Consider the following 13,462-nt stretch of genomic DNA (forward strand, 5'->3'; position numbering starts at 1 on the left):
ATGTGTCCCTAATTAGAAGTTGTTTTACCAATTCTGAATCAGGATAAATAGTTGACTCCTATGACAACCATTCTTAGTGTATTGTCCACTGTCCTTTTTATCTCAGTCACTCATTATACTAATTAAAGTAATTTCTGCCTAGGGACTCAGGTGATTAATATTAATATTAAATTCCTGATGTTATAATAACTGAGAGAAAAAAATTGATCTTTAAACTTTTGGATTTTGAAAAATAGGCTGCCTCTCCAGTTTCCCCTGGCTGAAAGCAGAAATACTCTTCTTGTCCACATTCAAATGACTGCACAGAGAATTAATGCTCAGTCTCAGAAATATCATGACATCCTGAGAAGAATATTAAGATAGCACCCCAGGAGGTCAAGGTCTGCTTTAACTTGGAAAAGGGAGTCAGGGAGCTTGGAGTCACCCGGACATAAAAGCCCTTGCAGAAATTAACACAGGGAGACAGAGATTTGTGGGGAGAAGAGGCTGCTGTCTCTCACATGGAATAAATACACCCCTTTTTTCCACCAAAATACTTGCCCCCACCATTTTTGAGGCAGCCAGAGGCAGTATGGACCTTCAGCTCTGGTAACAATGTATTTTTTTACTTGCCCATTCAAAATCAATTTCCTTCACAACATTATATTTTCAGAATTTGTTGTAACATTGGTTGTATACTTTGATTTCACAAACTCTATATTCCTTTTTTTGCAAATCTTAAAATTACTTATGATGAGGCCCAAATGATATGTGTGGATATATTTTTTTTGATAAAATACCCTTTATTTTGTCTAATATAATCTCATCTAGTTCTCAGAATGATACTTACTGTGCACAAAAGTTGCTGAAAAAACTGTCTTCCAATGTTGTCTGTTTAAAAATTTGTCAAGCACAAAATATTTTCAGAAATAATACAATACACTATATAGTGAGGTAGAAATTATTGTAATTTGTTTGTTTTTCTAGGGGTAATTTATATTCATGATTGTCTGCAATCATATTTTTATTCTGAGGTAAACTGCATCACCCTAGAAATTTTTTTCAAGTCTTCATCAGATGGAAATGTCACACCGAAGTTTCCTCTGAAAAGAGTCTGAGGGAGACCTGTGAATTGAAACATACCAATGTGTGCCTCTCCTCCCAATCGGCCTCATATACTGTGCATTCAGAACACTGCAGAATTTGGTCATCCTTGGGGACCAATTTCAAGGGAAGATTTCTTGGCCTGATTCCAAGGAGAAAAGTCCAAGGATTTAATGAACACTAGAGTTTGTCTTTTCCCTTAGAAGTCCCACATGTAGAACATAAACACTTTACCTACTCATGTGATGTTCCAAGTTTCTGCTGAGCTTCATTTATTTATAATTTTAAATTGACACATATTTATATAAACTTGCCAGGAATGTTTACATTTCAGTGATTAATCAGGGATTTTTTTTTGTTTTTTTTTGCATTACCAGGTATTGAACTCAGGACTTTGAGCTTGTGAGGAAGGCACCGTGCCACTGAACTAAATCCCCAAACCATAAGGTGGATTGTTTTGACTAGGAAGATAGAGAAAAAATTTCCGGAGTCTTGTTTTCTTTACAATTGACATTATGAAAGATGGAATAATAACATTTTTTGCTTGGAAATGTTTTATACTTAAATGAATGTCTTGGCAATAGACATAATGCTTATTCATTAGAAAACAAGTAGGGGTTATAAAAATCCAAAGAAAAAGTAAAGAAATTCAAGAGTTCTTACACTTTTTTATGTGATAGTAATTTCCTCTAGTCTTTTTTGAGGAGGGACAAAAAACTAATTCTGATGGATACTTTTAAGTTTGCATAATTATTTTACTACAGTCCATTGAGCATTTTATCCTAATTTTGTGACTCAATATATATTGCCAGGACTGGGTGTGTTAGCCTATTAGTAAGGAGCCCACTCATGTCTCTTGCATTGGACAAGACTCCAGTCTTCACTAACAGAACCCAGAGGATAAATAGTCATCCTCAGGCCACAGAGGAATGGGGCAAAAGCTACATTCTGGTTTGTCTGTCTGTCTGGCTTCATCTAGAGCCTACATTCACATAATACAATTTATCATTTTAGTTTACTTGACTTTTTATTTTATAAAAGAAAACAATAAGCACAAAGACATAACCAGCCTGGATACTACCATAAAATTGGCAATGCTTAGTGGGAAAATACCTGCTTTGTTATATATAGTCAAGTAAGATGTAATATTGAGAAGAATAACAAGATAGTTAAACATAATAGTAAAGCTGAAATATTTTAATAAAGGTTAATTGAGAGTTAGGGTTCCTTCCTGTTGCAGAACTCTTCTGTGAGGTTGAATACTTACCACTGCTTTATGAAGACAGAATAATCATCAGTAATATCAATATCTAGAGAACAAATCATTCACTAACATATAATTTATAATTTGTTGGTAAAACTCTCCAATGTTTTTCATAATTTAGGATCAGAAAGGAGGAGGAAGGAAGTAGGTGGGATAAGATAGGAGGGCAATGCCTTAATGAGAACATTTACATATAAGAAGAAAAGAAGGAGGGAGGGGATATTCAATAGGTGTGGGAGGAGGAGGAAAGGAGTAGAGAAAGGAGGGAATATAAATGAAAAAGGAGAGAAGTAGGGGAGAGTGGAACCAATTAATGAATAAGCAGATACATGTGTGCTAGAATGTTAGAAAGCCTGTGAAACAACCCTGGCAGGAGAGAACCTAACAAAACAAGGTAAGACCCTGTAGGTGCACACACAATAGCATAATGCTTACAAAATCACACACAGTGATTCTGCCTCCTTGTGGGGGCATCTGGACTGGAGACCAGTTTTTCTTGTGGAATTCCACTGATGGACAGGGCCTGATAGAAGGAGCAATATGGAAATCCTGTTGTCTTTGCCTGTGTCACCTCTGTCCAGGTGGGAGAGGCCATTTCCTGCAGTCTGGAGCTGAGCTCTGCTCTCCATGGTGACCACTGTCCTCTGCTTGTTTTGCCCTTGAGGAGCCTGGACCACAGTTGCCCTCATCCCCTCTGCTCTTGGGAACAAGGGAAAGGGGAAAATACAGGGTCTGCATAATCTGTGCACAGGTCCCAACCATGGCCCCAGTGCCTCAGTTCCCAGGCCTGACTCCTGCATGCATGGTTGCCCAGTGTTTATGCCCTGCCCTGCTTACTCTGAAAGCCTCTCAACAGAGTGGAGGGCCTGGAGATTCAGGGTCTGTGCAGTGATTAAGGACCTGCACATCCCTGCCTTCCACAGCTCCTTGAAGCACAGTTCTCAGGCTCAGACTCCCACCTCTGACAAATCCTCCTGTGCCTGAACTCTGGCCTCCAGCAGTGTTCAGAGCACCTTGTTTTCTATATCCTGGCCTGCTGCATTCTGCTGATTCCATTCACTGGGCTGGATGTGCTCACCACCAGCTGGGCTTATGCTCTCTGTCTCACTCTATGGAGAATTTCCCACCCTGGTGTCTGCTCTCCAGCTAGGCATGCAAGAGGCCATCTTTATTTGCTTGATTTCACTCTTTTGGGTGCCATTTACCCTTCTTTGGGATCCAACCTAACAATTAAGCAGGTCTCACTGTTGGTCTGAAGTGAAGTGGGTATTGCATCCTGCAGAACACAACATATGGGGGTGTCTGGTCTCCCACTCCACCTACAAAAATAGAGAAAGTTATTCCAGATAAGAATGTTGAATTTCTTCTCTTGGTTGTGCTACTCAGGCAGAGGGAAAATGGACTTCCAAGATGGTGCCAGACCCAACAGTGTCTCACTGCACAAGGAAGTTCTGAAGAGCAACACTACCTTCCTATGTGCTAGGCTCAATTCAGGTCTCCTTCTCAGAGTTGATCTCTCCTAGCATCTTTGGCACTTGTAACATGGGGACATTTCTCTCTTATCAGCAAGGGAAACTTCTTCTCCATACTGAACAACCATTTATTCTGTGCCCATGAAATATTTCAGTTACTCCTCTTTTAAAATACCATATAAGTGAGTTTTAGCTGACTGGTAGGTCTCTCATGTGTCAACCTAAGTGATGCTGTGTGTCCCCAATCTCCTCACAGAGCTGAGTATCTGTTGGCTTAGACAAATGTCTTTGAAACCATGACTTCTCTTACATGAGAAACGCAACATGTAAAGAATGTGAAGAGCAAAGGAAAAAAAAAAAAAAAGCAAGGTATAGTAGTGCATTTCTGTAATCAGAGCACAAGGGAAACTGAGGCAGGGGGATAACTGCGGTTTGAGGTCACCCTGCACTACATAGCAAGATGTTTTTTCAAATGCTCTCCCTGTGGGGGGGGGAGAAAAAAAACATAGAGGTAGTTGTGACAGCCAACCCAAATTCATCTGGAGCCACAACATCAGCTTATACCTGTGCTAAGACAAAGTGCTTGTGCTTGGACAAAGCACATAAAAACCCTGCATCCTGTTTACCAGTAAAATTGATGCATTTGCAAGATGTTTTGTAGCTCTTGTATTGTGTGAAACTTCCTTGTGGCCCCCACTAACCTGAGATGCTTCTGCTTTTGTAAGATCCTGCTTTCTCTCTCCTGAGCCCTCCCCAAATGAAAGCATAATTTAAAAGGAGAAATCAAACCACTTCCCATTGCAAAGAGAACATTCTGTGCACTAACTCCCCTCAGTCACTGGCTTTAATAAAGGGACTCAAAGCTGACACCGTGTGGCACATCTCCATTGTTCTAACTCACTCATCCATAACAGCTGGAGACCCAAGCAAGATGGTCAGAATGGGGAGATTCACTTTGATGTGGTTCCTCCTGTCTGCAGTCTGTAAGGGAGGCACCCCCTGAGACTTGCCGCTGCCAGATAGTCTCATTGCTGACACTGAGAAAACTGCAGAGATGCCTGAGACAACTTCCAAATATTGTGGCATATATCTGGTCTGGTCTTCAGGTAAGGATCCTTCTGGTTCTGATGGGGAAAAATAGTCTTTGATGAATGCATTCCCTGGGCACCTCAGAAGGTCACCACACTGACTGAGATGGTCCTCTGGTTGGGTCTAGTCTGGTCTGGCTGCAAGTCAGCCAACTTGGTAAATCCTTGGTGATGGATGTGGAATGTTTTTGGCCTCTAAATGATTGCTGTTTGAATGGCTGAATGAATAGTAACATACAGTGTAAACTGTACAATCTTCCATCCATTCCTGAAGACAATGATGAGGAATCCCCCTCAAAGTTACAGGTTCTGAAAAAGGTCATACTTCACTTCATGGGCACATCTAAGTTAAGGCCAAATGGGTGCTGGTGTGATGAGATAAACATACCCTAAATCCTGGATGGTCCTTCAATGGGCTGAGAGGCCTGAGCCAGTCAACTAACTGAGGGGTTCCTCACACAGAGGACCACCCCCTTCCTTAGTCTGTTGCTACATCATTCAAGGGAGCACCACATAAACACTAAGGCTTCTTTCTCTGTGTCTGGACCTCTTATCTTTTTATTTGTTCTTGTAGCTTCTATTTTTGGGTATCTCCTGCCTGCCCTAAGTCTCTCTACTATGAGATCATCATCTTCACAACCTGTTACACCCATAGTCTTCATGTAGTCAGTTCTGCGGCAGTCAGAAGGTAAGGAAGCCCTCCCCCATCCACCGCCATATAACCCTAGTTCACCCCTCCCTCCTGTCCTTTGTGACCCTCCTGCCACCAACTCCCTCATATTTCTCTCTACTTCTCCTGCCACCTCTCCCCCTATAGGAGAGCATCTCCCATCCTGGCAGGAGGGCACCACATCAGGAAGAGGCAATCCAGAGACTCTTGCCTTTGAGAGATGCCCCTCCTCCCAATAAGGCAGGCCCAGGAACTGGCCCATTCTCTTATATGTTCCCTTTTCCACTTCTGATCTCTACAACTCAAAAACCAAGAATCCACTGTTCTCTGAGAATCCCCAGGTTCTACTTTCTCTAATAGACTCCATTTTTAGGGCTCATCCACAAAACTGGGATAACTGTCAGCAGTTGTTATTGACCCTGTTAACTGCTGAGGAATGGGACAGGGTGTGGTTTGAGGCTAGAAAGGTTTTATTGGGGAGGTGTTCAGAGGAAGAGGCCCACAAATTGCTGAAATAATGTTTCCGCTCAGAGCAGCCTCAATGGGATCCAAATGCTTCAGGAGGAACACAGACTTTGACTACTTTTTACCAGAACTTGTTGAATGGTATTCAAACAGCAGTTCAGAAACCCATAAATCTGTCAAAAACCACTGAAGTAACACAGGGACCAGAGTAGTCCCTCACTGCATTCCTGGAGATTCTCCAAGAGGCCTTCCAGGTATACAACCTGCTCAAACTCTCTGCTCCAGAGAAAAATAGAGCTACATGTTAGGCTTATGTTTCTCAGTCTGAACGTGATAAGAGGAGACAATTACAAATATTGGAGGGGTTCCAAGGAATGAACACACCTCAGATATGAGAAGTAGCTCACAAGGTGTTTAACAATAGGGATTCAGAAAAAAAAAAAATTGGCCATAGTTGTGGCAGAAAGATCAGCCAGGAAGCAAGCAAAGATCTTGGCAGCAGCCATCAGAGGGGACCCTGAGGGACACAACCCCAGGAAGCTCAAAGGTCTGATCCCCAGAAAGCCAAGGGCAGAAATCAATGTGTCCGTTGCAAGGAAGAAAGGCACTAGAAAAAAGAATGCCCTCTACTGATATCCCTCCCCACATTTGAGGGAAAGGAAGATTCAGATTGAGGGGGCTAGGGCTTCTTCTCTCATGATCCCTGGGAGCCATGGTAAATGTTGAAGTAGGGGGCCAACTGGTCCATTTCCTAGTGGCCACTGGCACTGAGAGTTCAATGTTAAAAAATGTTCTGGCAGGGCTTTCATCAAAAACCATCCCCACATAGGGGGCCACAGGAGCAGTTCAAAACTTCCATACCTGATTGAGGATACCCCTTGCTGGGATTAGACCTCCACAATACCCCATCTCTCAGAAGGCCAGACAAGGGATAGCCCCTCACTGTAAGAGGTTGGTGGACTTTGTGATGTTAAGGTCCTGTCTGTCTCCATGGAACACCCCATTCCTGCCAGTACAAAAACTGGGGACATCAGATTACAAGCAGGTTCAGGACTCAAGAGAAGTTAATCAGTGAGTGGTAACTTTTCATCCTATTGTCCATAACCCCTATACCCTCCTGAGTTTGCTGTCTCCTGAGCACCAAGTGTATACTGTGCTAGATTTAAAAGGTGCTGTTTTTCAGTGTTCTCCTTGACCCAGCTACCCAGCCTATTGTCACATTGCAGTGAACTGACCCTGTTTCCAGGGACTCATGCCAGCTCACCTTGACCCACCTTCCTCAAGGATTCAAAAATGCACCCACCCTGTTCATTGAGGCCCCCTCAGAAGGACTTGGTGAGTTTTAATCCCTAACTTCACCCTGCTTCCATATGTGGATGATTTGTTATTAGCTGCTACTAGATATTCAGAATGTCTGCAGGAGACACAAGAGCTTCTTCAGCTCCTGGAGGAGTTGAGCTACAGCATCATGGCCAAGAAGGCACAACTCTGTGCCCCTAAAGTATTGTACCTGGGGTATGAATACTCAGAAGGAAGAAGAGTTTTGTCCCAGGCCATGAAAAGATCATCCTCCAGATAACCACACCAACTACCAAGAATCAGGTATGAGGATTCCTACTTGCAGCTGGATACTGTTGCCTGTAGATACCTGGGTTTGCTGAGATAGCATGGAACCTCCATTCTGGAATGGAAAGAAATCAACCCCTAGAGTGGGGAATAGAAGAAGAAAATCCTTCCAGAATATGAAAAAAGCTCTGGTATCAGCCCTAGTTCTGGCACTACCCAATGTTAGTAAGCCTTTCCTTCTATTCATCCATGAGGTAAGAAGGATTGCTAAGGATGTCTTAACAGAGTCCTTGGGACCCTGGAAGTGCCATGTGGTATATCTCTCTAAAAGATAGATCCTGTGGCCTCAGGATGGTGTTCATGTCTTTGGGCAGTAGAATCCACAGCTTTATTGGTCAAGGAGGGTGATAAGTTGACCCTCAGACAGAACCTAGTCCTAAATGCTCCTCATTCAGTAGGGACGCTACTCGGGGGCTAACAAATGGATGTCAAATGGCTGCCTCACTCAGTTTCTCAGCCTCTTGTTTGACATAGTCTTCTCAGCAGGAGGGGCTCTCAGTCTGGCTACATTCATGCCAGGTGATGACCCTGACACCCCAATTCATGAGCGTGAAGAGGTACTGGACCAGACCCAGGGGTATGATTGGACTGGACTTATCAGGCACCCCCTTAGTTGAGTCAGATGCTATGCTCTTCACAGATGGAAGAAACTTGGTGGTAAGTGGGGTGCAGAGGGCGGGGAATGCAGTGAGTATAATGGATCAAGTCATTTGGGCCCAGCCTCTGCCCAAGGGGTCCTCGGCCCAAAAGATAGATTTGAGCACCTTGGCCCAGGCCTTGAGGTAGGAAAAGGAAAAGAAGATAAATGTATACACAGACAGTAGGTATGCCTTTGCTACTTTACATGCCCATGCAAGCATTTACAAGGAGAAAGGGCTTTTGACAGCAACAGGAAAGACCATCAAGAACAAAGAAGAGATATTTTCTCTCCTTTTGGTAGTATGGGTTCCCAAGGAGGTGGCCATCATTCAGGTTCATGGTCACCAAAAGGAGAATACTCCCAAGGCTAAAGGCAATCATCTTGCAGATCACACAGCCAGAGAGGCAACTGTGAGGCCAGCTGAACTCTTAGTCATCCTGCCAACCATGAGTTCTCCTCCCTCTTTGCTCCCAACTACTCCCACTTACAATAGTGTGGAAGATTAATAAGCAGGCCACCTGCAAGCAAAGAAAGTTCCCAAATGCTGATGTATATGTCTGGATCATCACATCTATTTCCCTCAGGCATTAGGAAGAGAGCTCATCCAGAAGCTATATTCAGTAAAGTAACTGGGGTGGTTCCAAGATGGATGAGCTTTAGCTCCAAGATACTGCTTTTCAAAGTTACAGTAGCAGGCCCACCAGCTCTCTACTATGTGCCCAAACTGTGTACAAGTAGATCCCCACCAGCCCCAGTCTGGATTCCTCAGGGTCAGATTCCAAGGCTGGAATCCTGGAGAACACTTGGAAGTGGGTTTCACAGAGATCAAACCACCAGCAGGTGGCAATCACTATCTCCTAGTTTTCATACATAACTTCTCAGGTTGGGGAGATATCTATGCTACTTGGCAGGAGACTGCCCCAGTGGAGACAAAGAAGCTTCTTCAGGAATTAATTCTCAGATTAAGAATACCTGTGTCCACTGGATCTGACAAAGGGCCCACTTTGTAACCTCTATAATTCAGTTAGTCAGTAGGGCACAGGGTGGGTATAAATTGGAAACTCCACTGTGCCTACTGACCCCAAAGCTCTGGGCAAGTGGAACAGATGAAGCAGACACTAAAATCTAATCTGATCAAATTAATGTTGGAAACTGGTGAAGGGTTGGTCAGCCTGCTGCTGTTGTCTGTCCTTAGAGTATGGTGCACCCATTATAAAACAGATTTTACTCCTTATGAAATTATGTTTGGAAGACCCACTCCACTGGTCCCCAAAGTGAAAAGTGAGGCACTAGAAGAATTTTCTAACCATTCACTGTTTACTCACAGTTTTGAGCTACTCAGCCCCTGCCCACCTCTACACCATGCCACCTGTTCCATCCCAGTAATACTGTCTTCATCAAGGCTTTTCAGAGTGAAGGACTAACTCCAGCCTGGAAGGGATAATACACAGTCATCCTCACAATGCCCTTGGGTCTCAAGGTTGATGGAATTTTGACCTGGGTTCACCATTCGTGCATCATAGTGTGAAACAGTGGACTGCTGAACTGGGACTTGATCCTTAAAAGCTAAGGCTAGTCCAATCATGATTGTGATGCTTGTCGTTATTGTCTTTGGTCTGACTAGGATGAACTCTGGGGAGATGCAATGAGGAGAATTGCACTCCTTTCTCCTCACCTCTGTTCACTCAGGAAAACTTCTAGGTAATGTCACTTTTGGTGCCATCTGACCTGGCATCCTCTCAGGTTCCCTGAGGTTGATCTCTGTAAATTAGTTAGGAGAGATTGGGAAAGCTACTACTAACTGTTCATCACCCTGGGCAGCCGTGAGTTTTATGCGCATTCATGTTTCAATCCATTTGGACAGCAGGGTTGTGGGTCCTCAACTGACTTCTCCTGCTCTCACTGGGGCTGTGTAAAGATTACCTCCTATAGAGGGTTACCAGATGTCACTAATGATATCAGAGTTTGGATACATGGGTGCCTAGTTCCAATTCTGATACAAAGACCCTTGAACTCTAAATGGGCCACAGGATGGAATTGGGGATTCTGCTTCTTGCTCCTTCCAGGACTAATTCCTCACACAGGTGAAATCATGGCATTTCAGACCATGTTACTAACCCGGGCAACAAAACAGTGCAAAACCTGTAAAACTGATGTATGAGATCCTACCACAATTGCTTGCATAATCCCTTGCCCAATTAAGTCTCTAATTGAGTCAATACTTTGATATCATGCTTAGAGGAATTGGGACTATGATAGCCAACTCAACTCCATCTTGAGCCTCAATATCATCTTATACCTGTGCTTGGACAAAGCACCCCAAACCCCACATCCTGTTTGGCAGTAAACTTGCTGCAGCTGCTGCATGTTTTTTAGTTATCTGAGTGTGTGAAACTTCCTTGTGTCCCCCACTCACCTGACATGGTTGTGCCTCTGGAGAAAGAAATGTGGGTTTTTTTTATAGAATGGAGTACTACTCAGCTATAAAGAAGGAAAAACTAGTGGCATTTATAGCTAAGTGACTGCACATTGAGGCCATACTCTTAAGTGAAATAAATAGGACACACATGTGCAAATACCAAATAGTTTCTCTGGTGTGAAAACCTAAAAAGTGTAAATGAGGGTCAAAATATATAATTGATATTGTGTAATAGGAAGAAAAGGTCTAAAGTGGTAGGGGAAAAGCAAGAAGGGAAAAGAAAAAATATGAGTAAAGGAAGAAATGGAAACAAAGTCTGTAAATAGGGATGGGTTGAGGGTTTGAAGGGAGTGCAGGGGAATAGGGAAAAAATAAGAACCAAGGAGCATCACGTACAGGTACAAGTTCCCAATGATGACTATAAGAATATTGTATACCTAAAATGTACAAATAAACTTAAGGAAAAAAATAACTAATATGATCAACTTGTTCAAATATACACACTACTGATAGTATTTGTCTAAAGGCATCCAGAGTTTAGTTGAGAGGGTAAACAACATCCATGAACTTGTCAGAGTTTGCACTAGGTAGATGGAAGATATGAAAAGTATTCAGTATCACACTGGAAATACACATGCAAACACATGCATGCATGTGCTATCACACAAAATCAGATACATGAAATCCTACAACAGGGTCATCAGTGGAGTCACTGCAGATTAAGAAATAATCATGTAGTAGAAAAAGAAACAACAGAACTTATCTAAGAATTATTGTTTAGGAAATGGAATGAATAAAATGCACTACCAAATAGTCTAACATAAAGCAGTAATGAAATAGGAACAATGTGAGGAGGTACATGTCAACACTTTTTTGAAAATAAGAAAGTTATTAAGCCATTGATTAAGCAGTTCAAAGGATCATGGGAAGGATAACTGTCAAGGACACTTGAGTCTTTCCAGAAAAAGAAAGGACAAATGTAAAAATGTAAATTGATATGTGAGAAATAATGGAAATTTTAATTTCGATTACTTTAAAACTAAGGGACCGAAGGAAAGTAATACTACTGCATTATGAATTTAAGCCACATATAAAAATAGCATTTATGAGAAAAATAACAAAAAAGAGGTGATAATCGATCATTATTTTTCAAGCCATCTGTTCTTGCTGCTTGTTCAATAAGGGCTGGATATGTAGCTTAATGGTACAGTGTTTGCCTATTGTTGTTCATGGCCTGGGTTCAATCACCAGCACCAAAAAAGAAAAGATATATATATACTTGGTAGCCATTATTATAATTTGGGGTTCAAAGCAAAGGTCATTACTGCATGGAGAATAACAAATAGAATATCAAGAATAAACTATAGATATCATCAAGGGCTCACAAAAGTTAAAATGTAAAGTGAAAGATATGAAAATATTCTGCTAATGAATTTGATGATGAAAAAATAAAGTTCCTTAAATGTACATTAGGTGAAATAAGTAATGTGAGTAATTATCTACTTAATAAATTAAAGTGTTTTATGAAAAGCATTCATATGAATAAAATCTGCATAATGTTTTTTCCTTCGTAAAACAAATCCTCACCTCTCCTTTACACTGAATATTGGATGAACTCCCTGTAACAATGTGGAAGAAGAGAACAGAACCAAAAGATAGGAGAATGTGAGCACTGAGTTACCTGCCAAAAACAGCCAACCCAAAAGTAATCTGAGCCACAGGATAAGTGTGATACACCAATAAATTCAGGTGATAGCCATGAGTATTGTTTTGTGTTGAGTGAGTCTATTCCTGAAAGATTCATCACACTAGAAAAACTGTTTCCTAATATAATTACCCTGCCTGTCAACATCCATCATCTGTTAAGTTATTCTTTCTTTTAATAAGTTCATTTTTAAGTATCTGTTTATACTTGAGACTTGGAAGCTTTAGCCCCCAATGCCAAGCACTATGTCTTCTATTAGAAAATGTAAAAAACATTGAAAAATGCACATGTTTCAGTGACTGCTGTTTTAGAAACATATAATATCAGTATTACTGTCTAGCCATTCATAATAATTAATTAATAATTAGTAATTTCTTTGTTGTTATGGTCTTCTAAATTATCATAAATATATTAAATAGCAAACTGCCCTAGCACCATGAAAGAGGGAATGAGATCTCCCATTATTTCAGAGCAATAACTTCTATTACATGAGCTAAGTAGTGATATGAGAAGGAAATCATTGGGCAAATGCAAATAGTTTAAATGTTTCTTATGGAAAAGAGATTATCTTGTGTTTATTTAATACTATGATGTAAGTGCTTTATACCCTATGTCATTAATAAAATAGCACTAATTTAAATTAAAATTTAGGAATTTCTTCAATTTAAATATCATTTTTCAAGTTAGAGAATCTATTGACAGGTTTGCCAACAAAAATCAATAGCATAAATTTTCTAACTCAGAAAAATATATTAAAATTAATGTAACAAAAGCCGCATCTTATAAAAGTATCAAATTGCTTTCAATAAGAGGTTCAATATGGCTCATATACTGAAAACATCTTAATCTTTCATGATACAATTACACACATTATTGGATATACAACCTCAAAGTAAACAAGGCAAGCAGCAAATACTATGCAAAAAAATACAGAAAAAATATATTGATTATATAGACGTGCTCATAACCACTGATCTGAACGATATGCATAGGAATGTCAATAATTAATACAAAATTTTTCTTTTCTCTA

General features: G+C 41.1%; 1 pseudogene across 1 annotated transcript in view; it reads left to right on the forward strand.

The window, feature by feature from the left end:
* The first annotated feature begins 4,555 nt into the window (after positions 1-4,555).
* The window catches only part of LOC147828882 (olfactory receptor 4A5-like), a 34,510-nt pseudogene continuing 25,603 nt past the window's right edge, over positions 4,556-13,462 (forward strand). The window contains exons 1-3 of the transcript XR_015450005.1: positions 4,556-4,925; positions 5,482-5,595; positions 7,226-7,377. The product of XR_015450005.1 is annotated as an olfactory receptor 4A5-like (transcript). The remainder of the gene's footprint in view (positions 4,926-5,481; positions 5,596-7,225; positions 7,378-13,462) is intronic.

This window comes from Heterocephalus glaber, unplaced genomic scaffold (genome assembly GCF_053883595.1).
Source record: "Heterocephalus glaber isolate CG9 unplaced genomic scaffold, H.glaber_assembly_v1.0 deba00000896, whole genome shotgun sequence".
Classification (NCBI taxonomy): Eukaryota; Metazoa; Chordata; class Mammalia; order Rodentia; family Bathyergidae; genus Heterocephalus; species Heterocephalus glaber.